The 27,075-nt window shown below is 47.2% G+C and overlaps 1 protein-coding gene and 2 pseudogenes across 1 annotated transcript in view; 2 read left to right on the top strand and 1 right to left on the bottom strand.

Annotated features, from left to right (window-relative positions):
- LOC149362151 (uncharacterized) overlaps positions 1–27,075 on the bottom strand; it is a 106,462-nt gene that overhangs the window by 74,438 nt on the left and 4,949 nt on the right. The gene's annotated exons all lie outside the window — the stretch shown is intronic.
- On the top strand, positions 1,525–6,030 carry LOC149362153 (uncharacterized; annotated as a pseudogene).
- On the top strand, positions 13,046–13,517 carry LOC149362152 (uncharacterized; annotated as a pseudogene).

Here is a 27,075-nt window from a genome sequence, read left to right as displayed (position 1 = left end):
TGTATGAGGGCTGTTTGTGGAGTGCGAGGCATTTACCATGGGAACAGGCACACAATATTATGAATATACGGGACATGTGCCTCGCGGCCTGCTCCTATCACATTATGAAGTGGTGTTGAAATTGGTTTGATTTCATGCAGGTTCACCTTGCCAATGGGGTACATTTGACCAAAGAGGTCTATGACCAATTGCTGACAGTCCCAAAGGACTCCCACTTCGTGAAGCGAGCCGCCACTGCCATCTGGTCGACGGAAGTGCTCGCCAAGCGAAGTGTGACGGGCACACTGTCAAACCGTTTCGTCGCCCAAGGCGGAGAGAAGCCACCTCAACAGCCCCTCACACCCCACAAAGTTGATGCACTGAAAGGTGAATGCGGTCATCTTGTTCTCTGTTCTGTGATTTAACTGCAGTCTAACTCAGAAATTTATTAGTAAGCAGACTAAAGTTTTCACTCAATGCGCTCTGTGTCCACAAAAATTGATTGCTGTTGGTGTTACACGTTCTGTGTGACTGTTATTATGCTTCCACCTTCAGCCATGAAATTAAATGTTTAAGTGTTTTCAAAAGAAAATAATGCCTGAAAGGTTTACTGTTCACAGTGGGAAAGCAATTGAGGAATTTTGATAGCAGATAATTTGACAGCTGGTGGAAGAAAGGACCATATGTTGTGGCATCATCACAACGTGCCCACTGGATTGCGAGAGGTGGCTGTTAAATAAAGAAAACTGCAAGCCGCAGAGCTTAAATGTCCCCTCAAATTTTTTTTTTGTTTACAGCTGCATTCTAATGTACCGCAGCTAAATTAACTAGTGCGGAGATCCAAATGTGCGTCATTCTAACACTCATGGTGCATTTTCTTTTCTACGCAGTGTTTTTCACGCACTACGCTTCAAAAAAGGGCTACGCAGAGGAGGACGTCGCCAAGGCCTCGAAGAACATTCGGATGTGGTTATCACAAAAAGCCTGCGAGCTGCGGCAACACAGGCCCCCAAAATAAACATCTTGCGTAAGCATAGAAAATTGCATGTTTTTCATCCGAGAACTGGCATGGGATTTTTTCCTATGCAACTTTCTCCATATAATGCACCATTACGTCTCACCATACATACCGAATGCATCTGGCAGCAGCATAGAGGCAGAGAAAGAGCCGGCGATGAGGCGTCACCTGTCATTACTGATTTGACAGCGCTGAACATTGTTGTGAGCGGCACGATTTGCCCAACATGCCAGTGTTAGGGAATTAGAGTCCGGGAACCGGCCGCGAAGCGCAAAGGACTCGCTTCGTTCCTTGGACTACTGTGTGAGAACTGTGAGTGCACACCAAGTGTTCTTTCCGCAACCTACTCATCACGGCGAGTTGTGGCGTGCAGGGACGCCTGCAACAATGCGAGCCGTGACTATGACAGCAGGAGCTCGCGTGAAAGCTTCGACGTCACTGTCGAAGCTGCTGTGGAGCCTCGTTCCATAGGAATTGGATATGAGCAGCTGTTACAGTTTTCCACAATTATTGGACTCCACAGGCCAATGCACCATAAATCTTTCGCTGCAATCAGCCTGAAAGTACACGACGCTGCGATCAGTGCAGTCTCCCAAGAACCTCGAGAAATCGCAGGCGATTAGAAAGAGTGACGTCGGCGGGGATATTACCGTGATGTACGATGGCACATGGCAGAAACGCGGCCATAAAAGCCACAATGGCATTGCGACAGTTATTTCCTTGGATAATGGACTTTGCTTGGACTTCGAGGTCCTTTCGAACTACTGCCTTGCTTGCAGCCGGCACAGGTCCTGCCAGATGAGGAGGAAGCAGTCTGGCAGGCGTTTCATGGCCCTGTGTGCGAGAAGAATGTCGACTGCTCGTCCAATGCTACGAAGACCAAAGCTGCAGTGTGTATATGGTAGAGGAGCAGATCTTATGACACGCCACTGCATTTCAGGAAGTGACGGGGATTCCAAAGCCTATGCGGTAGTTGTAGAGGTCAATGCCTACAGTGGTGTCCCTATTGAAAAAGAAGATTGCACTAACCACACGGCAAAGTGCCTCGGAACCGCTCTCCGAAAGCTAAAGGAACCCCTGCCAAGAGGGGAACAACTGAAGGAGCCTGCAATCCTGAAGCTGCAGACCTACTATCAGGTTGCTATTACTAGCAACAGGGGCAGCATCCAGGGAATGTATAGAGCAATTTGAGCCTCATATTCCCACTCAAGCTCCTCGGACGGGGCTAGCAGCCATAAGTTCTGTCCTGAGGGAGCAGCATCCTGGTGCAAGCACCGGTGAGCCCAAGTGTTGGGTGAGTGTGCACCAGCCCACACATCGCTACTGACCAAGGCCCAGGGAAAGGCAATCCTGCCCGTCTACAAGCAGCTAACCGATGAGACGTTGCTGGCCAGGTGCATCCAAGGCAAGACCCAAAATGCTGCCGAGTCCTTGAACAGCAAGATATGGCTTCTCTGCCCTAAAACAAGATTTGCCTCTCGGTATGTAGTGGAAATGGCCACTGCATTGGCTGTCCTTTGGTTCAACAGGGGGCACACCAGACCAGCTTTGACTGTATCCTCGAAGAACTGGGCGTGCTTTCACCTATAGGTCTGGTGGAGCTTGGCACAACCAGAGACATGACAAGGCAGAAAAAAATGTCCCTGAAGCTGACTGTGGAAAAAAAAAAGCCTGTGTCGAGGAGTCCACTCGCAAGCGCCGTGAGAGAGAGACATGCTACAGGATGTTTCTAGTGGCAGTCGCTGCTTTATGGACAGTTTTCTTCCTTTGTGCCAAAGTTTGATCGGAATTAAAGCCCTCTTTTCTAAATAAACATGTAATTTTAACTTCACATCCATTTTTCTCAAAAGCAATTTTGGGCGATTTTGTGAGTTTGCCCTGAGTTTGCCCTTCTTGTTTCTGGTACTTACTGGTGCACGTATCAGACTGAAATTCTGCACACATTTTCTCTGAAGTGTGAGGAGTGCTGTTATCTCTGGCAGTCATAAATACTGACCAGATATTTGCAAAAAAAAAAAAATTAATTTCCACATGGTGGTGTCGTGAAAACGTACACTTACCAGGTTCAAATTGTTCACGTCATTAGCACATTCTATATGCACTTCATAATTATTTTTTGGCACTCTACAATTTATAATGGATCAAAATGAGCCATCAATGGTCTGTGATCGTGGAAGCTCAGTATGACAAAAAGAGAGGGCAAAAAGGTATACATTTTCCACTGTCACTGAACAAAAAAAAAAAAAAAAACTGGTTTGGTTTGTGGGGTTTAACGTCCCAAAGCGACTAAGGCTATGAGAGACGCCGTAGTGAAGGGCTCCGGAAATTTCGACCACCTGGGGTTCTTTAACGTGCACTGACATCGCACAGTACACGGGCCTCTAGAATTTCTCCTCCAAAGAAAAAACTATGCAACTAATTGCAGATTGGAAACCAGCATAAAAACTAAGTTAGAATTTCATAGCTCTAAGTCAAATATTAATGAAAAAGTGTCTTCGCATCTTCCCTTAAGCACTTGGCTGTACTGATCTGCAGTGCCCAAGTGCAGAGAGAACCGTAATGACTAGAGGCCGGATTTTTAGGCACTAAAAACACGTTTTAGGCGCCATAAATAGGTGGCTAAAATTGCATTTTAGGCACCTAACAGAGAAAAATAGGCACTATAAACTTTATCAAAGGTGCACACAGTTCCGAACTTCAGCGCGCAATATCTGCCGTAAAATAATACAAAAACACAGCGGGAATTACTTGGGACCTTAAGCAAGGTGCGAACATTAGAAGCCGTTTTTTTTGTTTGAGTCATTTACTCTATGGTTTGAGTGCACGAATGCGTTTTCATATGTACGCACGACTGCCAGCTGTCTAGTGTGGCCTGCTCCACTCAGATTACCGCCAAATGACATTTGATGAAGATGGCATGCGGCTGGGGCACAAGGAACGAAAATAAGGCAGGTTACCCAGGTGGAAATTTTAATCAGTTAAACTGTTTCCAGCAGGTTTATGGAACATTTTACAGTTGGTTTCAATTGGAACCAACTGGGAATTATTTGGACAAACCTATAAAATACTCCGTATACTTTCCGAAATGTGGTGCCATCTGATCAACTACCACTTTAACAGCCAAAGTCATCAACAAGCTGCCACAACAAAATGGCAGAAAATAGGAAAAAGGTTGCTTCGATATTTTCGGCTGACGTGGTTGGTATTGTGTACACAGCCGGCGTAGGTGCAGTGCTCACCACAGCCAACTAACAAGGTCATCTAATGTTGCCACGTGTTCTACTCAAAACCAAAATGGATTCGAAAGCAAACAGAATCTGAAAGCAAAACCACAGCGTATTTCAGGCCCCTTTTCTGAAAAATAGGGCATTTTTAGGCACCAACGTCGGAAATAGGCATTTATAGGCACTGACACCCAAAATAGGCATTTATAGGCACTATAAAAAGAGTATTAAGAGGAGATGCGCGTCAAAGAAGCGAGTTTTTCGCGACATTTTTGAATTTTCGGTTTTTTACTGCAAAATTATCTTTGGGCATTCAGCTACAATCCCCCAAAAAATCAAGGCAAAATTCGAACGCGAAGTTAATAAAAAACCCATTTTATTGAGCCACGGTGACTCGAGAAACTGCAATTTTTCGCGCACATCGTCAACTTTCGCGCGTCTGCCTCTCGAGAACGCGGGAGCGCCCACCATTGCCGTCTGCTTGGAGAGGAAGAGTGAGCCTTCTTCTCTCCGACAGCATCTCCTGCAGTTTCGTATTCGGGCTGTAAATAATAAAAAAAAACACGTTTTCGGCGCCTATTTCAAGCGTTTCTACTGGACCTTTAAATCACGTGGTGCTGTAGCGTAGCCGCCATTTACCGAGACCGATGCGCAACTGCGGTGAAGCCCCCTCTGTTGCTATCCCTGCTTTCGCTTTGTGCTGCGTCTACATCGATCTCTCCGGCGTTTGTTTTCTCAGTATGTTCGAAATGAATGACGAGACGACGAAGCGCGATTTCCGAGCTCGGAAATCTCACACGAAAAAAGCGTACCGAGGACGACGTCGCAAGCCGCGGCAGAAAGCGACAGCGGAAGACATTCACCTGACGCCAGCTAGCCCTAACCAGGGCAACGGCCACTTGGGCGAAATTGACGCCGCAGTGAACTTTGTGAGTGCCTCGGAGATGAAGATTGGACTCTTCATCTGATTTCACCCCCTTCACTGCCACATCAAACCTGAGGCTTGATGGTGTTCCTTGCGTGTACGATGGCTATATATTTGTGCGTTTCGCCTCCAAATAAAGCAGCTGTGAGTGACACTCGGACCCGTCTACCTTCCCTGTGCCTCTGTGTGTTTCGTACCTTCAACCAAGATAAACAATTACCAACTAGCCTAACAAGATGTTCTTTTAGGTATCGATCAAGATTTGGGAAGATATTTTGTCAGACCTTTGTTATTTATGAAAAAACAAAGGAACCTCAAGGTCTACACGACTATACCTGAATGGCTGCATGCTATTCCCCAGAGAAGTCAACACCAAGGAAGAATCAAAGAACACCACCAAAGAAGCCAAAAAAAAATCCAGAACATGGGGAACAAGTACAGGTAAGCGATGATTTGTTCTTGAGAGCCTCACAGTACGTCTGTTTGGCCTCTGGCAGCTATTTCATCTAATTTATTGGTTATCAGTTATTTACTGGTTGTTATTTGGGATTTGTCCCAAAGCTGGACGTGAGCTATGAGAGACACTGTTGTTCAACCACCTCGGATTCTTTCAACATGCACCGCCTATGCATCATCCGCCTGCTGTGATATGGTCCAAGGAATCAGGACCCCCACTAACCCGTCCGAGCTCGTCACCAACACGGAGAGCCTGTGCTTTACCATCTCTTCAGTGGCTATGAGAGAGGGGCTGAAACTGCACTGGCAGCTTCGCCTGACCCTTTCTGTCCCCCTGTGTTCAGGCGCTGCCAGTCAACTCTCACCCTGTCGGCATTGAAAACAAGCAGAGGAGCACAGATGCACAAAAAGTAAACTACAAACCTTGAAACTTGCTGTGTGTACGACTAACGAGCGCAGCGCAAGTTACTCGGACAAAGAGGCCTGAGCAAGTTCCCTGCAAGACCGAAACATGGAAAAAGCTGCAGAACTGAGACAGTCAATAGAGAGCTGATAATTCTGTTCATAAAGATTAAAATGTGAGAAAGAATGCGTGAAGCTCTTGCATGAGTTCCGCCAGTTCAACAGAGCAAGAACCTTTTCCAAAAATGAGTTTCCATTCTACTATGATGAACCCTAGAGAGCTAGAATCTGCCATGAGCTGGAAACAAGGCTCTGGAAAATCCAGTCCTATAATGGACATATGGAGCACCGTTTCCATTCCCATGGAGTGTCACAGAATTCTGCAGTCTTAACATGCAACTGCGCACAATGCCACATCTGAAACCACATGAGAGTGGCCAAACTGAGGATCCCAGCAGTTTGTTTTGGTCAGGTCTTCTACGGTTATGTCACTGTTTTAGCTAAAGTTGCATATAAGTTGTTTTAACTACTTAACTCTTTCGCTACCGCGCCATAGGCCATCGTTCGCATATGATCGATTCAAATCGCCCGCGCAAAAAAGCTAATTTTGGAGCGTCGTGGACGTGCTACGCCATCTAGTTAGCGAGCACAACAACTGCTGTTTCGATTGCAGCCTTGGTTTCAGTGTTTTGACATGAGGGGGCGCCGTGAAAAATAAAACTTTGAACGGCTGCAGCAGCGTCAGCCGGAGAAAATGGCGTCCCCGTCGCCGCGCGCTCCTCGAAAGCGAAAGGTGACACCGAGCACGTCGGCCGGTTTGGGTTTCGTTTTTTGCGATGAAAGCAGAGGTTATTAGTCGGGCAACAATGTACAAACGTCGGATTTCGGTTTCGACAGCTTGACTTCGCCTCGGGAGCCTGGAACATCAGCGCATACTTGCATATAAGTTCTGTTTTCGTTCGCTGTGTGTTTTCTGCGGTGCTTACGGTTTGTAATTGATGACAGTGGTTTATTTTAGTGCTTCAGGGTCTTGATAACGTATGGCGAAGACAGTTTGCCAAATGCTCAAGGTCGCGTCGCGTTTTTCAACCAAGACGACAGCTAGGTGTCCATATCGGCACATCGCTGCAGAGCGGCGCTCGGAGATTCGCTCGACTTCTCGACTTTTTTTTGATGCTCTTCACGGCGGAAATGATGAAGACCGTGTGCGGAAACACTAATAAGTATGCATGGATGAAGATTTTCAGCAAATTCGGCGTGACGGCTCATGGGAAGACGTGAATCTGTTGGATATTCTGATGTTCATTGGAATCATCATATACATTGGAATTGTTGACCTGCCACGACTGTATCTCTACTGAAATACCAGAATAATCTATTCTGGCCCTCTGCCATCAAAAATCATTTCTCAAAATTGGTTTTTCCCTTTTTGTTTGTTCTTTTTTTGCACGTAACGGACCCGGATAATTCAGTGGCGGCAGCTTCTATTGGCAAGACTTGGAAAGTGTCCTGGCTTTTGAACCACATCGATAAAACTTATTTCATCGATCCTGATGTTTTAGAGCTTGCCTAACATGCCAAATTTTATCAGCTGGCTTTCAGGGAGCAGCTCATTCAAGAAATCTTCGGTTATGATGAGGGAAAAGAAGTCCACGCCCCCAATCCTCCCATAGAATCCATTCAACACCAACCGAAAGGAATGAAAAAAAGAAGAAACTGCAAGCTCGGCTATCAGAGAACAAGGGAGGAACAAAGATAAAACCTTATGTGAAGCACTTGTCAGTCTACCTCTGCTTCACATTTTCACCCTTGATTGCTCTTCACAGTGGCACCACAGTCATGACCCCTGACTTGACAAGCCATGGAAAGTGCAGTAAATTTTTCTCATAGCTGAAACTGTGAATAATGACAGCTATAAACATGTGCAACAGTTTGTATATTCCAGTTTTCCTCTAAGCAAGTTCGGGCTTAGTGCAGCCGGTAATTTTTGTTTTTGCTATATACTTTTTTTGTGTTTTTAGCGAATTTCACAAATAAATGTTCATTTACTTTTGCACAAACAACTCTTCTGTTTGTATCATTCAGAAGTGTAACTAATAAGCTACAATTTCATGCATTGCAATATGTGCTGGCTGTATTAGTTCTTGTGAAAAAAATTTTTATTTCAGTACACTCCAAATTGTGCATTTTTCCGCGGTAGCGAAAGAGTTAATTAGAACTACAAATATATTTGTAGACATTTGATGTTTGTAACTGTATACAAACAGCGCTGCCCACACACGCATCAGACAACAAAGTAGCCGTTTTAGCTGACTTAAGGCCACAGGGTAGGCTAAAATTGAAAAAAAAAAAAAGCCAATTTTTGGTTTCTTGCTTTTTTGAATTTCTGGCCCTTCCTCGACAATATGCAATGCACCACATACTTCTCCGCCTTTTTATTGTGCCAAAACAACCAATTTTTCGGAACCATGCAGCGAGCGGCAACAATCCAATTTTTAGAACCAGTACAACATCGATGTCAGTCACATTTTGGCTCCAAGCAAAACTTATCCAGAACCGAAACTACACTCTTCTCAAAGCATAGCGTATTTTAAAATGCAGTCTGGCAACAAGAACGGCACACGGTATTATTTACTAAATCCTGGTAGCTTCTATACAGCGTTGTTTTTCCCGCGCGAGAGACACAGAACACGGTTTCCCTGGTTCCACACGGTTCTTCTGAGTTGCCCTCTACCTCTTTGATGGTGTTGAGGTGGCAGATTACTTTATTGCGATGACAAGGCCAAGTAAGCATTTTAAGAAGCGTAGTTTTCATGGGAATCGGCACACTTCGACGCCTAACAAAAACGATACGCAGAGCGCCCATTCTGCAAAGGCTTCAACGAGTAAGTTTTCTCATTTTTCTGCGTCATCGCAAGGACAAACTTTTGTTCTCAGTGACAGTGGCTATGCTTTGGTAGATGTAGAGCTTCTACAAAGTGCCTTTATGAGAATCAGTGTCTGCAGAGAATGTGGAGGAGACTTAGAACTCATCGAGAACAGAGTGGATTGGGCTGGTGTCGCTTGTGTTTACATTGTGCAATGCGCGAAGTGCCCCGCTTCATGTCACTTTGAGGCATCTAAAAGGACAAGTTACGGATTGTCAGAAGCCAATGTAAGGCTGGTTTATGCACTGAGGAGCATTGGAAAGGGAGCAGCAGCTGGAACAATGCTATGTGCAATGTTAAACTTGCCCAAACCTCCGACCAACTTTTATAAGTACAGGCAGGAGCTGATGCCACAGCTGATGCCACTACTTCCTTTCTATTTTCTCATTCATTGCCATGTATCACTGACTAGGTAGCCCATGTTGTTTGTTTGAAATGTATGTAGTATGTATCCCCCCCCTGCAATTATGCTGTCATGGCGCTGCAGGAAACTCAAATAAATAAAATAAATAAATAAAATGAGTTCCTGTCAGTGGTGTATTATCTGCTCATCAAACCAAACTAACTCAGTGCGCTGGAGAAACGGAATCTTCCAGGGACGAAGTCTGCGGGAACCCTTTCAACATTGTAATGGTGTCGTTAGCGACACAAATCGCATTATTCATGACATCTTACCAAATCCAGATGGACGAAGAGTTAACATGTTACTAGAGCAGTTGTCTACAACAAGAAAGTAAAACGGACTCTGGATCATTAGCATTCATCAACGCGGCGGTTCTTCTAATGAACTGGTCATACCTAGCGCACTACCAAGTCGATCCGAAGCCATTGAGTTGGCGAAGCTCATCAACACAGAGTATGGAGCCGGACCAGACCGACATGCACATGTCATCCACGTGTGTCCCTGGGCATCCAATTACTGCAGATGCAAACCTCTCCAAGGTGTACCCATCAAGAGATGAAGTCGACCAAGCAAGCCATGGAGAGTGCTTACTGAACGACACTTCATCAACATCACTGAATACCTCCTGCTTTACCCCAGGCAGCTGCGTTTATCCGAAGTTGGATGTGCACTCGTCAACATCACACTTTCCTCAAGTAAGTTATGTTCTATTGATAGTTTTTGAAGAATTAATAATTATTCTTAATGTGCAGGTGAAAATGTGGCCACGCGCTCAGGAGCAGATGAAACATGGGAACCTGTTTGGACCACCTCAACTCAAGTACACTGTACAGATTTCTAACTCGACAAACCTGGTGGCTCTTCAAGCTTTGCTCCAAGCGTTGAACGAGTTGACTACGAGCCAACCCCAATAGAGCAACTGAAGCGGAGAAGCTAAGACTTAACTGTTTTAAGCATCTACAATTTTTTAAAACAGGTATGTGTGTCACCTCCAAAGTCGAGTTGTAGAACACTTGAGTGGGTGAATGGACCTGTTGCCAGTTACAGTGCTGGAGATAATGAGTACAACTTAGCTTTGAGGAGTTGGAAAACAGAACTGTGTTACTGGAACTTTGAGGATTTCTGCCATCATTATGACGTTGTTCAGCTTAATCCAGTGTTTGTGCCTATGACACAGTACCTTTCCGTAACAGAAAGTTTAGTTATGGTCGAGCGAATCCTAGAGATTCAAACTGACGGAGAAGTAAAAAAAGTTTGTTAATGAAGTGTACTCTGTAATGGAGAAAACGTTGCCGAAAAAAACTATATATACATTATTTTGGCTCCCAGTTCAGGAAAGAACTGTCTTTGATGCTATCTGCACTTTCTACTTGAACACTGGCCAAATGGGAAACTTTAACTGGAACACTAGTTTCCCCTTCCAGGACTGCGATAGCAGACGGGTTATCCTGTGGAATGAGCCTAACATAGAGCCTAGTTCTTATGAGACAGTCAAAATGCTTCTCGGTGGTGACACACTTAGTGTTAATAAGAAGTATGAAGACTTTGTCGAGATATACACGACTGCCATTAATATGCTTACTAATAACGAGGTCCTGAACAGAGATCCAGTCTGGACAGACAGATGTTTTTTTTACAAGTGGAAACGACTGCATCTTTGGCAAGATGGCAAGATAATGTAGCCAAGCCTCACCCTTTTGCCTGCCGAGAACTTGTAAGTAAATATGTGTACAATGTGGACCAATAAACTTCATTGATCAGAAGTTCTTCGTTCTCCCAGGCCAAAAAAGCAAGACAACTCAAGTCGAATGTGAAGAGGATCATCACTGTCTTTTTTGATGTTCGTGAAATTGTGCACTGGGAATTTGTTCACCCTGGCCAGACTGTTAACCAGCACTTCTATTTGGAAGCCTTAAGACGCCTGCGAGAGGAAGTGCAAAGTACAGAGGCAAGTTATTGCCTGTTTTGCAACAAATGCAAAACATGAACGGTGATACCCTTGTTAAAGTTGTAACAGAGGCTGCAATAACAGCTGACAACAGTGGCCTCCTTGTGGAGTTCATTACCACCGAGTGTGTGGCCTGGAACCAGAAAATGTGGAAGTGCAGGCATCCATCGCATGACAAAGTTGACCGTTTGGAAGGTGCAACATACAGCTGATTCAGCCTGACGTCTGCTTTCTTTCTTGGACTTTCCGCAGCTAATAAAATGCGTCCAGAACTCCCTCTTGAAATCTGAACTTCGCACTCCAGCTGGTGATGTGTGCTCATATGTAGAAAACAGCAGCATGCTTATGTAATTTAGATAATTTGTTGTATCTGCACAGATAGTATTTCCCTAGCAGTTCTAGACCAGACTCTCACACCGCAGCCATGTAAACGTGAATGCGTCTTGGGTCATGTGAAATCCTCATGTATGCCTTACTATGTTTCCAGGAGCATCAAAATGCTAATCCAAAGATGTCAAATGGGAATGACTTATGATAAAATGGGGGTTGCGCTGATGCTTAGGATATCAGCATGACACTTGCTGCAGCTGTGATGTAGCATTAGAACTTCTGGTAATAGTCATGTCGGATGATGGCCAAAAAAAGGCCATCTGTCAGGATGTGGGAGCACATGAGAATGCAGTTTCCCACCAAGCACAGTCACTCCTCTCCAGGAGCACCCCAGACCACGACACGCAAATCAAGAGAGGAAAGATGCACATGCGGCTATGAGCATTAACTATAGGCAGTAGCTATAAGAATTTGAGCATATTCTGGAACAATATTCACAGCTTTTCCAACTCTATATGCAGCGAAATGGAGGAAATGGAGACAAAAGAATTCCCCGAGTTTCAGCGGAAAATGTGTCGTGAGCCTCTCTGGATGCCAGGTGTCACATGACGTGCACAGAGGGTGCATGGACGAGGGAAAGAAGCCCCTCCCTCCGAGCCGCACTACACAAGTGTGCATGCAGAAAGTCACGTGGTTTCGCAAGGGCTCCAACATTTGACCTCTCTCCCTCTTCTAGGGCCCAAATCTATATAAGCACTGCATTTTGTACATTGCATTCACATCAGACTTTTTGGAAGTGGTTCCAGAGCCTCTCCATTCACTGTTGCCATTTCTGTCAGACTGTCTTGTAAGCTTGCGCGCTTGCAGTTTCGAAATGTGTTCGGATCGTTGGGATGCGAAAATTTACTGAGATGGGTCGCACCATGGACGACATAACGGTCCAGAAAGAATTTGTGAAGAGCCTGCGCCTCGAACCTCGGTCATCGGTAGTGCGACCCTAACCGTCCACAAGCTCCGGAGGCTGCCCGGCGACGTCCAAGTACTGGGGCGTTTGGAGAGAGCTTGGTTTCAATGACGCCAAGCCGAACTGCGACGGGGAAGTTGTAACCTTCTATCACGCTGTAGTGAAGGGCACGCAGGCGCAGTTCCGGTGCAACAGGTGCCGAAAACAACTGTCACAACTGCACGGCACCGCTGCGCTGCGAAGGAGCGCTGCTCTGCGTGTGAACGGAGGCGGTTCGTCCAGCTTTCTTGCCCCTAAGGACTGCCTAGGCCGCCCTAACGTGAAGCTGCCGCGGTCAGCTGTGCTTTACCTGACCTTCTGCATGGCGGAGGAGATCTCCAAGTCCATCGCCAGAGAGATGCTCAGCAACGAAATCTGGACGAACTACGACCGCGAGGTCTTCTGCGCTGAGCTGTCTGAGCAGCCCCCGATGGGTGGACCTGGCGAACAGGTGCAAGTCAATGAGTGCCTCATGAGGGGCAAGCGCAAAGCCAACCGTGGCCGGCTTTTGGCAGGCGACAACGTGCCACCGCACCGCCAGAACAACTACGGCGGCATAGTGGACCGTGGCCCATGGATTTATGGCATGATCTGAGAGGCCACCAAGGAGATGCGCCTCTTTAAAGTCGACCAGCAATACGCTGGGACTCTTGGAGCCATCATCGCCACCAACGTACGTTCGGCCGGGGACCACTATCGTGAACGACGAGTGGGCGGCGTATCAGTGTGTGCCGACGCTGCTCGACAGCAACGCAGTCAACACGAACCTGACTCCCAACACTGTGAACCACTCACAGTTCTTCGCGGATCCTGTGACCGGCGCCCACACTCAGAACATCGAGAGTTCCTGGCAGAAGGCCAAGGCCCGCATGATCAGCAGCATTGTTCCGCTGATAAATTAGCCGCGTTTAAAGAACGCGGCTTATCAAAAATTGTTATTTTGCAAAAATGTCTTGGCTGCTTTTATTAGAGCATGGCAGCCGCAGTTGCAGTGGCGGTGTCATCGAGGCCTCTGAGTGAGCACTTCCCAGATTGGACTAGCCTGTCGCTTAATTGAAGGCGCTTCTTAAAGGGTCAGTCTACTGAATTTTATCGACCATATTTTCTTTGCGGCAACCGATAGCTCTTTACTCAAATTACCGTTTAGCCAGCTGTGGTGCCAAGGAGTGCGGTAGAACATTTTAAAACAGAATTTATTAATGTGGGAACGCATCTGTATGAGATGGTAGTCTCATCTGGCAACCATCTGAATTTCCGCAGCGCGGCGACAAACATGGCGGCGCCCGTCGAAGCCGGACCTCTCGCTTCGGACTGAATTCTCGTTGTTGCTGCCTTTTTCAGTGCGTTCACTGGCCATAAATGGGGCGCCTGTCTTTCGCTTCGTCTCATCTCACCTATAAGAAAACATATACGAGATAATTTTGCTTTATTTTAATAATTAGAGTGATGATTCTGCCGCTCCTAGGCTTAAGTGGAGAGTCGGTTTGTTTACAGCAATGATTCCCGTCCTGACGACCAGATGGCGCCACTATAGGCTGAGTTTATTTTTGCGTCTCTGCTAGCATACGCTGAACTAAAAGTGGGAATGTGCCTGCGTTTTGCGTACGTGTAACTATAAATATTCATGTGATTTACAGAAAAAGCGAGCGGTACGCCTTCTACAGTTTACTAGAACAAAACGTGCGTTTCTCTGACATTGGGGCATACAAATGGTACGTAGTATATTCACTTATGCTTCTACAAAAAAAGACTACCACTTTCTTGAACAAAATGAACGTTTGGGGTCGCCACCATGCTTTTTTACGCGACTTTTAACGCCGAAATAAAATATAAATTCCTGCCTAAACCGGGCGCAGACCCCTCGTTATTGATGTTATAGGGTGCCAACTACCAGAATATGCCATTATTTATACACTCATCTCGGTGAGTAGACTGACCCTTTAAGCAACTCTTTCTGACCTTGCTCGTGCGGAGAGTGCACTGGCATGCGCAGAAATGCTCAGCTGCACCACGAGCCTAAGGTGGAAGCGAAAGCCACGTCGGAGCATTGTTCCGCTGATACCATATTTTCCTGTGTATAAGTTGCAGTTTTTTTCTGAAATGTTCGCCGGTGCGCATTATACACTGGTGCGACTTATATATGGAATAAATGTGGGCCGCTGCGGCCGCACTCGAAAAGGTGCTTGCTTGCTGCTAAGAATGGGCTGAGTGATGTCAGTGCACCCAGGCAGTCTAAATCCGTTGCCTACCCTTCCTTATAGCCGTCCCTTATAGTCTATTTATTTATTTATTTATTTATTTATTTCGAATACCCTCAGGGCCCGGGTCGGGCGTTACAGAGGGGAGTGGAATACTCAACATAATTAAGATAAAAGCACAGTACTTAAGCTACTTTGGGAAGTTAAATCCAGCCACTTGCAATTATTAAATTGCAAGATGCCAGCGAGCGCAGGGCATGTGCCCTGATTATGCGCCACAACTGCGAGCCACCTTCTGCCGTGCACAGTAACTACATTTCGGAAGAAACTCTCAAAGTAACATCAGATAGGCTTGCAAAAACAAAATACAGCTTATACATTCTTATAATGATTTTAGCTAAGCAGTTAAATGCGTTGATACTGCTAAAATGGGAGCTTGCCAATAACAAGTTTGAACCTTTCAACCGTTTCAAATTTCAACCATTTTCAAGCCACTTCTGTGCGTGTCACATCCGGACTTCCGCCCATCGCTGCCATGGGAGCATCTTTTCGCTGATAGTTGCGGCAAGGTCGACGGGGTCTTGACTGAGGCGTGTTTCGCATCTGTCATTTCGCTAGCCGTGACGCCTCCTGCGAGGCGAAAAAGTTATGATGCAAAATTCAAGCTGTGTGCAGTTGAATTTGCTCAGGAGCACGGCAGACGGGCTGCAGGAAGGCAGTTTGATGTCACTGAAAAAATGATTAGGGACTGGTGAAAGCCACCAATGTGGTCCAAACAATGAAATCAACTAAGAAGGCGAACCGTGGCAGGAAGGCACGGTGGCCGGAGCTCGAGGATGGTCTATGTACGTGGGTCCCCGAGCAACGAGCCATCTGCAGCTCCGTCTGAAAGCGAAGACCCTTGCAACGGAGATGAATGCTGTTGGATTCAAGGGCGGTCTGTCATGGTGCTTCCACTTCATGCAGCGTAATAAGTTGGTGATACGAGCTCGCACGACCATGTGCGAGCCGCTCCCCATAGCTCAAGAACAACTCGAGAACTTCAGTGCATGAGGAAAGAAATTGTGAGCAATGAAATCGACGCTAGCCGCATTGTGAACAGGGACAAAGTCCCGCTTACATTTGATATACCCCTCGGGAGGAGCGGCGCCGAGAAAGGAGAGAAAGCTATAACAGTGAGGACAACCGGTCACGAAAAGTCACACTTTACCGTTGTTCTCACCTGTTGCGCGGACGATATGAATTTGCCTCCGATGTTAATTTTTAAGCGGAAGACGCTTCCCAAGGACGCATTTCCTTCGGCTGTGGTGGTGCAGGCCAATGCCAAAGGATGGGTGGATCAAGACATAAAGAGTGTGTGGCTCGACCGTTGCTTTTCGCGTCGACCTGACGGATTTTTTCACGCGAAGAAGGGTATGCTCGTGATGGACAGCATGCGGGTGCATGTAACGGATTTCGTAAAAAAAGATTACTGTGAAGAACTGCGCCCCAGTGGCCATTCCCGGCAGCATGACGAAGATGCTCCAGCCATTTGACATTTCTGTCAACCGCAGTTTTGAAGTGGTTCTGCGACGTTAGTGGAAGTCGACGATGTCAGATGGACCCCACAGCTTCACAAAAACAGGTCGCATGAGACGCGTGACGTTTGGAGAAGTTGCCAAATGGGTCTCTGATGCCATGGACTCAATTTCAGCAAAAACTGTTGTAGCTAGGTTCAAAAAGGCAAGGTTGATTCCGTTCGCGAGAGGTGAACATGGCGAAGTAGACACCAGCGAGTCGGAAGACGAGAGTGATGCGCCTCCGGAACTCCCACCTGAAGTCACCGAGTTATTTGTTAGCGACTCGGAGGAAGAAGGCTTCGATGGTTTTCTCTAAGCGCAGTTAAAAGCAAGTGTATTACTTGAGCGAGAGGATAACTGCATCCAGCATACCCTTATCTTGTGCGTAAAGAGCGCACGCTATTTTCAAAATACAGTACAGGATCTTTTTCTGCCGCTAGCTACGGTGCATGTGAAGAGCAGTTCGCGCAGTTAGGAGTCAGCAACTAACACGCAGCCTCTAGTATGCCCAGTTGCAAGCGTATGCATGGTAACACCAGAATGTTAACTTCCGTGTTTGGCCATACAGTGCTCTTGTTACGTTGTGTCGCGGGGCACACTAGAGTTAATTGCGCTAACCACTCTTTACACGCATCGTAGCTAGCGCCGGACAAAATCCTCGCACTGTATTTTGAAAATAGCGTTTACTCATTTGAGCCGACAACGATGAGTGCCGGACGCACAAGATAAGGGCATGATGGATACAGTTTTCCACTCGTGCATTTTATTTACTTTTGACTGAGCCTTTACATACCATCCGTATGTATTCAAATAAACATTTTTGAAAAGTACTGTCTAGTTTTTAGATCATATATCAGCTACCATAATTTTGGCTGCGACTTGCATAATCCAGAATGAACTTTCTACCGAGTGAACAGGTGTATCTTATACACCGGTGCGACTTATGTACAGTTTCTTCAGATAAACAGCCATTTAGAGGGGGGTTCGACTTAAACAAAAGTGCGACTTATACACCGGAAAATACGGTAAATTAGGTGCAGCTCCTTTCACACTTCAGAGAACGTGGCTTATCAAAAGTTGTTATTTTGAAAAAATGTCTTGGCTGCTTTTACTACAGCGAGGCCTCTGAGTGAGCGCTTCCCAGATTGGACTAGCCTGTGGCCTAATTAGAGGCGCTTCGTAAGCAACTCTTTCTGACCGTGCTCATGCGGAGAGTGCACTGGCATGCGGAGAAATGCTCAGCTGCCCCACGAGCCTAAGGTGGAAGCGAACGCCACGTCAGGAGCATTGTCCCGCTGATAACTTAGGCAGAGCTCCTTTCACGTTTTAGAGAATGCGGCATATCAAAAGTTATTTTGCAAAAATGTCTTGTCTGCTTTTGATACAGCGCGGCACACGCAGTTGCAGCATTACGAGGCCTTGGAATGAGCGCTTCAGGAACTGGAAGAGTGTTCGGAGCTATTGGAGGCACTCGTAGACAACTCTTTCAGACCCTGATCATGCGGAGAGTGCACTGGCATGCGGAGAAATGCTCAGCTGCCCCACGAGCCTAAGATGGAAGCGAAAGCCAAGTCAGGAGCATTGTTTCGCTGATAACTTAGGCAGAGCTCCTTTCACGTTTTAGAGAATGCGGCATATCAAAAGTTATTTTGCAAAAATGTCTTGTCTGCTTTTGATACAGCGTGGCACACGCAGTTGCAGCGTTACGAGGCCTTGGAATGAGCGCTTCAGGAACTGGAAGAGTGTTCGGAGCTATTGGAGGCACTCGTAAACAACTCTTTCTGAGCCTGCTCATGCGGAGAGTGCACTGGCATGCGGAGAAATGCTCAGCTGCCCCACGAGCCTAAGGTGGAAGCGAACGCCACGTCAGGAGCACTGTTTCGCTGATAACTTAGGCAAAGCTCCTTTCACGTTTTAGAGAATGCGGCATATCAAAAGTTATTTTGCAAAAATGTCTTGTCTGCTTTTGATACAGCGCGGCACACGCAGTTGCAGCGTTACGAGGCCTTGGAATGAGCGCTTCAGGAACTGGAAGAGTGTTCAGAACTATTGGAGGCACTCGTAAACAACTCTTTCAGACCCTGATCATGCGGAGAGTGCACTGGCATGCGGAGAAATGCTCAGCTGCCCCACGAGCCTAAGGTGGAAGCGAAAGCCACGTCAGGAGCATTGTTCCACTGATAAATTAGGCAGAGCTCCTTTCACATTTTAGAGAATGCGGCATATCAAAAGTTATTTTGCAAAAATGTCTTGTCTGCTTTTGATACAGCGCGGCACACGCAGTTGCAGCGTTACGAGGCCTTGGAATGAGCGCTTCAGGAACTGGAAGAGTGTTCAGAACTTTTGGAGGCACTCGTAAACAACTCTTTCAGACCCTGATCATGCGGAGAGTGCACTGGCATGCGGAGAAATGCTCAGCTGCCCCACGAGCCTAAGGTGGAAGCGAAAGCCACGTCAGGAGCATTGTTCCGCTGATAACTTAGGCAGAGCTCCTATCACGTTTTAGAGAATGCGGCATATCAAAAGTTGTTTTGCAAAAATGTCTTGTCTGCTTTTGATACAGCAGGACAGAGGCAGTTGCAGTGTTTCGAGGCCTTGGAATGAATGCTCCAGGAACTGGAAGAGTGTTCGGAACTATTGGAGGCACTTCGTAAACAACTCTTTCAGACCCTGATCATGCGGAGAGTGCACTGGCATGCGGAGAAATGCTCAGCTGCCACATGAGCCTAAGGTGGAAGCGAAAGCCACGTCAGAAGCATTGTTCCGCTGATAACTTAGGCAGAGCTCCTATCACGCTTTAGAGAATGCGGCATATCAAAAGTTATTTTGTAAAAATGTCTTGTCTGCTTTTGATACAGCAGGACAGAGGCAGTTGCAGTGTTTCGAGGCCTTGGAATGAATGCTCCAGGAACTGGAAGAGTGTTCGGAACTATTGGAGGCACTTCGTAAACAACTCTTTCAGACTCTGATCATGCGGAGAGTGCACTGGCATGCGGAGAAATGCTCAGCTGCCACATGAGCCTAAGGTGGAAGCGAAAGCCACGTCAGAAGCATTGTTCCGCTGATAACTTAGGCAGAGCTCCTATCACGCTTTAGAGAATGCGGCATATCAAAAGTTATTTTGTAAAAATGTCTTGTCTACTTTTGATACAGCACGGCAGATGCAGTGGCCGTGTCATCGAGGCCTCTGAGTGAGCGCTTCCAAGACTAGGCTAGGCTAGGCTAGGCTAGGAGGTGCTTCATAAGCAACTCTTTCTCAAAGCCAGCGGCACGAAATATATGACCATGGATTTGAACGTCGTCAATGAGTCTGTAGGAATTATGCCTTGCCCGGAGTGCGGCGAGAAATCGATGATCCTGATGAAGGACCAAAGCAAGGAGTATGGACTTAGTGCCAAGCTTGTGCTCTCGTGCTCAACGTGCGGCATGCGTGAAGAGAGATTTTCTTTGCCCAGGGTGACCGGTGACGCCTCAATAACTCCGTTCGAAGTGAACGTGCGAGCAATGAAGGCAATGCAGAGTATCGGCAAGGGGGCAACAGCCTTATCTGATTTCTTCTCGACAATGAACATTTCGCATCGTGGCCTTCACCACAAGACCTTCCAGGGCCATATGACCAGGACAGTATAAGCGTGCAGCGCTTCTGCAACAGATAGTGAAGTCGCAAGTGTGGCCCGGGTCAAGGAGCTTTATAAAGACTTGGATAACCCACCTGGGAACATTGACGTGATTTTCGACGGAACCTGGCTAACGCGTGGCCACAGTTCGCATGTGGCGGTTGGATGCATTATTGAGATGTTCACCGGGCTCGTCATAGACCACATCGTGTTATCCAATTTCTGCCTATGGTGTACCAAAGGTCCCAAACCTAGTGAGCAAGGGTACGCGGCCTGGCATGCAGTACATGCTCCTGAATGTCAGAAGAATGTTGAATGCAAGTCCGGGCACATGGAGGTTCAGGCTGCACTCTGCTTGTTCCAGAGGTCACTTGACAAGCATAAGATGGGATACACGAAGATGCTGCCCGATGGAGACAGCAGAACCTTTCTTGCCTTAACAGAAAAATCTGTGTATGGCTTTATCAAGGTGGAAAAAAAAAGATTGCATAAATCATGTGCACAAGCGCATGGGAGCAGCCTTGCGCGGTCTGGTTGACAAAAAGAAGGACCAAGGTAAGCTACTGGGAGGAAAGGGCCGGCTGACGCAGGATACGATTAAAAAAAAATAAACTATTATGGCTGCGCCCGAGGAGTCACCAGAACTATGTACCAGGCATGAACAGAGCTGTTGAGGCTACACTGCAACACACGTCATCAACTGACGATGACCCCAAGCATGCACTGTGCCCTGAAGGGCAAGAGTCCTGGTGCACTTACAACCGTGCTATGGCAAAAGGTGAGGAGCCCCCGCCCCACAAAAACAGCTTGCCAGACTTTGTCTGTGAAGCTTTGGAGCCAGTCTTCAAGCGACTAAGTGATGAAGCCCTCTTGAAGCGGTGCAGTGACGGCATGACTCAAAATGCCAGTGAGAGCCTGCATTCCATGATCTGGGATCAAGTCCTAAAAAATAAGCATGCCTCACTGCACAGCGTCCAGAGGGCAGTGGCTGAAGCAATCAGCTGATTCAACCAGGGCATGACAAAAACCAACACAGCAATAGTCCAGAGACTCGGCTACAGTGCAGACAGCTGCCTGGCGCGTCGAAGCCGCGAAAAGGATCGCCGAGGCTTCGCATGTCAAGCAAAGACCACGCAGACGGGAGCGCTGTGAAGAGCAAGCGCACGAAGCGACATAGGCCAGCACTGGACTCTGCCTACAGACCTGGTCTGCTATAGGTTTAGGCGCGATGTGAGGTCAGAACACAGCACTGCAAGGATTAAGATGTGTTGTATGGTATTCTGTGCAACTTTACTCTGGAGGGGAAAAAACAATGAGACGCCACTTGTGTAACTAAAATTCACCTACAAGGCGAAAGTAGAATTTGAAGTTGGTGGTAGTAGCTTTCTGGCATCCCTTTCCTGGACAATGCATAATGTTATGGCAAATTTCTAATTACAGTCGAACCTCGATGTAACGAACCTCAATGTAACGAAATTCGCGATGTAACGCATTTTTTTCATTTCCCAATCACTTCCCCATTGAAAACCATGTATTTTTTTTCGCAATTTAACGAAGTAATTTTGCTCCGCACTTTCAATGTAACGAAGTCCTTGCGCATCGCATGCATGTGCCAGGAGCTACCTTGACAATCGAATGAGAGCTAAAAGTTTAGCCGAGACGAAACGCAGTTTGTATTTGCCCTTTTACGCGCCAGTAGTGTGGGAATCTGTGAGAACGTACCACCGCGCCATCGTCGTGCGCATACAAAGCCCGCGGCATGGAAGTTTCAAGACTCGCCGCGCCATGACGCCACTGGCGAGCTGTAGACTCTGAACGTGAAAGCGCAAACCGGAAATACACGTGAGGCCTGAGGAGGCGAACAAAGTGCGTCGCGTTGTCGAGCTCGTTTTGCTGAGGCCTACGAACGGCAGCAGCGTTTCTTCGACTTGGCTCCGCTCATCGGGCAGTGCGTTTGACACGTGGTTTGACAAGGCGCGTCGCGTTGTTGAGCTTGCTTTACTGAGGCCTACGAACAGCAGCAGCGTTTCTTCGACTTGGCTCTGCTCATCGTGCAGTGCGTTTTGTGTTCAAGATGAGCACTCCTCGCAAGAGAAAAGTTTTGTCCATGGACATGAAAGCCAAGATCATCACTGAAGTAATGAATGGCGAAAAGAAGAAGACTGTTGCCGAAAGGTATGGACTTTCGCAGAGTTCACTGTCTACGATTCTTAAATTGAAAGACAGCATTATGACTGCCGTTAGTGCGGGTGGCTCGGGCCTGCAGCGGAAAAGATTAAAGGAGGCAAGCTATGTCGACGTAGAAAAGGCCCTCTTCACATGGTTCGTGGACATGCGTGCCAAAAAGATGCCGTTGAGCGGGGCCATTCTACAACAGAAGGCCCTGAACTTCGCTTGCATTCTTGGGTGCGACGACTTCAAGGCCAGCAGCGGGTGGCTGCAACGATTTAAGGAGAGGCACAACATGGTTGGAAAGGTGGCGAGCGGCGAGTCGGCCGAGGCGAACGAGACTGGAGCAGCTGACAGGCTGCGTGATCATGTCCCGGGCATTTTGGCACGTTTCGACGTCGCCGACATTTACAATGCCGACGGGACGGCATTTTTCTATCGGCTGTTGCCAAAGAAAACGTTGGCTCTGCGAAATGAAAAATGCCACGGTGGCAAACATAGCAAGCAGCGTTTAACTGTTCTTTTCTGTGCCAACATGAATGGCAGTGATAAACGCGTGCCATTTGTTATTGGAACAAGTGAGAAGCCGCGCGGGATTTGTTCACAAAATGGCTAAAGGACTTGGATGCTGAAATGCGCAAGCAGGAAAGAAACATCTGCCTATTTGTGGACAACTGCTCCGCGCATCATGTGCAAGACTGTGCGCTCACTAACGTTGACCTGGAATATTTTCCCGCAAACTGCACCTCCCTGATACAGCCACTGGACCAGGGTATTATAAACAGCGTCAAGTGTTCGTACCGCAAGCGGGTGATTGAAAGGCTGCTGCTGAACATTGAGCTCAAAAGAGAGACCAAAATCGATGTATTCATGGCCTCAGAGATGTTATCGCGGTCATGGGAGTCGACGAGCAGCGAGATTATAACCAACTGCTTTAAAAAGGCGGGCTTCAAGGATAGCATGCACTCAAACCAAGAACTGGGTTGCGAAGATAATGACGATGACAACGAAAGCATGCCATCCACATCCAGCACAGACGTCGGTGACTCGTGGCAGCTGCTCGGCGACCAGGGTGGTGCTCCCAGCGACGTGAAGCTCGAGGACTTTGTTTTCAGCGACGCTTGTGCTCTCACAACCGAAGAGCTGGATGATGCCGCAATAATTCAGAGTGTCACAGACACGGGAATGGAGGACGACGACTCTGACCAAGACGCCTATGTGGAAAGCAGCGCGCCTACACCGACGCAAGTGATGGATGCGCTGGATGTCCTGCGTGCGCACGCGGGCGCGCATTTACATGAGCAGGCCTTGGTAGCCCTGTCTACATACGAGCGCCTCATAACGCCGACGCTTATTAAAAAGCAGCAGATGAAGTTGACAGACTTCTTTGCTGCCACATGAACTGGATCGACTGCACGTACTCCACAAAGTTCCAATAAACATTTTTTGCATTCATGAAACAGTGTCGTAATTCCATGAATAACACGACCATTGAGTTAATAAGCCGAATTTTCTTGCAGCGTCCGTTCGTTTTTTTTTTTTTTGGTGGAGCTATAATGTGGTCGCACCTTTAAAACGGGTGAGCGGTGAAAAAAAAAAAACGTCGTCCAGCAAAAAGCCTTGAACTATGCGTGCCTACTCGGCATTGATGATTTTAAAGCCAGCACTGGCTGGCTCAACCGTTTCAAGGCTCGCCGTAACATCGCTGGAAAAGTGTTCTGCAGTGAATCGATGTCGGAAGACGTCGACGGAGCAACTGCGTGGAAGGCGAGCAACGTGGCTGGCATTTTAAGCGACTTCGCGCCGGCAGATACCTACAACGCCGATGAGACCGGGCTATTCTACAAGATGTTGCCGGCCAGGATGCTCGACGTCAAGGGGCAGTGCTGGCATGGTGGTAAACACAGCAAAAAACGTATCACGGTGCTGCTTTGCACTAACTTGGATGACTTGGACAAGCGTCTGCTATTAGTCACAGGGAAAAGTGCAAAGCCACGCTGTTTTAAGGGGACCCGTAGCCTACCTGTGCAGCACAAGGCGAACAAGTCGTGGATGACCCACACATTTTCACCGAGTGGATGGCAGTATTCAACCGCGACATGAAGTGGCAAGGCCGTAAAGTTTGCTTGCTCTTGGACAATTGTTCAGCTCATCACTTTGACTAAGTCAAGCACACTAAAATGGAGCTGAGGTTTTTCCCTCTGAACTGCACATCTGTCCTACAGCCTCTCGATCAGGCTGTAATTCTGAGCCTGAAGCGCGCTTACTGCGGGAGGTTAACTCTTTCGGGACCGTGGTCCGGATATCGTGCAAACATGCACGATCAAATTCCGCGCGCTCTCAAGCTCAAAATGATCGCGCTGGAACACGTATCGCCATCTAGTGGGGTTGTTGAGCATCTCTAGCTTTCGTTTTTGCGTAGTTTGCCTCTCTCACGGCAGGCGGCGACGTAGGAGAGATTTTAATCTTAGGTGCGGCGGCGGCCGAGATTGAGAAGCATGGCGTCAACGTCGCGTCAGGCCACGCGAAGAAAGAAGCGTCTGTCGCGCTATTCAGCTGCTTCGACTGCGGATTTTTCTGATCCAACGAGCAGCGAAGAGTCTGAAGATCAGAGTTTTCAAACTCTGACTTCAGTTCAGAGAGTGATACAGCATCGCGATCACCAGGGCCGTCAACTAGGGTCCGAAGGTGAATATATAGTTTCAGTTTCCGCTTGCTCTCGAGTATTTACGCGGGATCACTATATGTTCTTGTTATTTTTTGTGTCTGGTAGGGTTTCCACAACCTACGGGAACGACTCCCTGCCCCCACGGCAGAAGCGTATCCAGTTTTCTCCCAGGCAGGAACCTGGTGTGCACCTGACAGAAGATGTGGGTGTGGCGCTCAGAAGCACCACAAAGAGATTCCTGACCGCCCTGGACTTCTTTTTCCTTTTTTTCTCGGCCGAAATAATCGAAACAATTTGCAAAAACACCAATAAATATGCTTGGATGAAGATCTTGGAGAAGCCCACTCATGCCCGTCCAGATGGGTCTTGGGAAGAGGTCACTCCAAGTGAAAGGATAAAGTTCATTGGCCTTGTAATCTATATGGGCATCTTGAAAGCGCCATGAATCAACCTGTACTGGAATCTGGGAAGCATTTAGAGTGGTCTGCTGCCACCACAAATTATGCCGTGGCGTCGCTTCATTCTGCTCCTAGCGATGCTACACGCCGCTGTCTTTGGCGATGCAACGCAGCTCTCAAAAGGAAAGCTTCGCTTTGTGTGGTGGCTTCTGCAGCACATGAACAAAGTGTCGGCAAAGCTCTTTCAGCCTCACCGAGACCGCTCTGTGGATGAGCGCATGGTGAAGCCTAGAGGCAGATCAGGGATACGGCAATATATCAAGGATAAAGTAACCAAGTGGGGCTACAAGCTGTGGGTCCTTGCCGACCCTGACACCAGGTATACAGTGCAGTGTATACACAGGCAAGCGCGAGCAGCCAGGGCCCCACGGGTTGGCTTTTGGTGTAGTATGCCAGCTGTGTGCAGGGCTATAGAATATTTATGGACAAGTTTTACACCTCAACGCACCTGTTCAGTCACCTCCTCGACCGGAAAACATTGGCTTGCGGAACTACGCGAAAAGACCGCCAGGGATTCTCTGCTAAAGTGAAGGATGCGCACTGGGAAAAAAAAGCTAAAAGAGGTGAAATTAGATGGTTGCGTGACCAAGCAATTCTCTATTTACAATGGAAAGACCGAGGACTAGTAAATATGATGAGCACAATGCACACAGCCAACGAGACAGTCACTGCAAAAAGACAACAAAGTGGAAGTACCTGGAACCAAATTTCTAACCCAGAGCCTTTGCTAATTCATGATTACAATTCTGGAATGCTTGGAGTGGATAAATCAGATCAGATGATTGGCTATTACAATGTACTAATGCGTAGCGTCCGCTGGTGGAAGACCCTCTTCTTCCACTGCATCGACATTGCACGCGTGAATAGCTTTATACTTTTCCAGGAATACCGCAAATTACACCCAGAAGTCCCTGAGCTGGCCAGAAATGCTTCCTTTGACCGTTTAGCTTTCCGGGAGGAACTGATTCAACAGCTTCTTCATCTTGAAGGAGCCAAGCGAGCTCGTGCTCCTCCACCACCACCCGCAAAGCCCCAACTTCACAAGCCTGAAAAAGTGGAGAGACGCAAAAATTGCAAGCTGTGCTATCAGAAAACAAAAAGTGAAGTGAAAACTATGGTTTTCTGCAGTGACTGCAACGCACATTTGTGCTTAAATGCTTCACGGAACTGCTTCCTCGCGTGGCACAGCGAGCGTGCACCGAAGTGAGTCGTGAACAGTGGTGTGAGAATCACACACACAAATAATGTACACAAGCCTGCAAGGTTTTTTTGCCTCAGAGTTATTATTGAGGTATTGTAGCACATTTTGTATATTCTAGAATTTTTTTAGTGCTGTTTTTTACTTTCATAAGTAAAAATTTCCAACTTTTTTTGTTTCCTTGAAGTGAAAGTTCGTATTTTGAAATTTTTTTTATATCATACAGTTTGTTCAGTTATTTCAATTTTTCTACAATAAAAGTCCAATCATTTAGCTTCATTATGATGTATGTTTCAACAAGATAGTGCAAAAATTTTATTGAATAAAAAATATTTTCAAACATGTATCAGAATTGCCTTCTTTTGGGCGGTCCTGAAAGAGTTAATTCAGGGGCTGCTCTTCAACACTGAAACCGGCCGAAACACGAACGTGGATGTGTACGTGGCGCAGCAAAATTATGTCTGCTGCCTGGAACTCACTGGGTCACTCAATAATTGCGAACTGTTTTAGGCACACCGGATTTGCCAAAGATCGATCCGTAAGTTCGGCTGACGTAACACCAGACGTTGCTGACGACAACGAAGAGGTGTCAC

This window comes from Amblyomma mixtum, chromosome 2 (assembly GCF_055824585.1).
Source record: "Amblyomma mixtum isolate Tamu chromosome 2, ASM5582458v1, whole genome shotgun sequence".
NCBI lineage: Eukaryota > Metazoa > Arthropoda > Arachnida > Ixodida > Ixodidae > Amblyomma > Amblyomma mixtum.
This window is presented reverse-complemented; position numbering and strand designations above follow the sequence as displayed.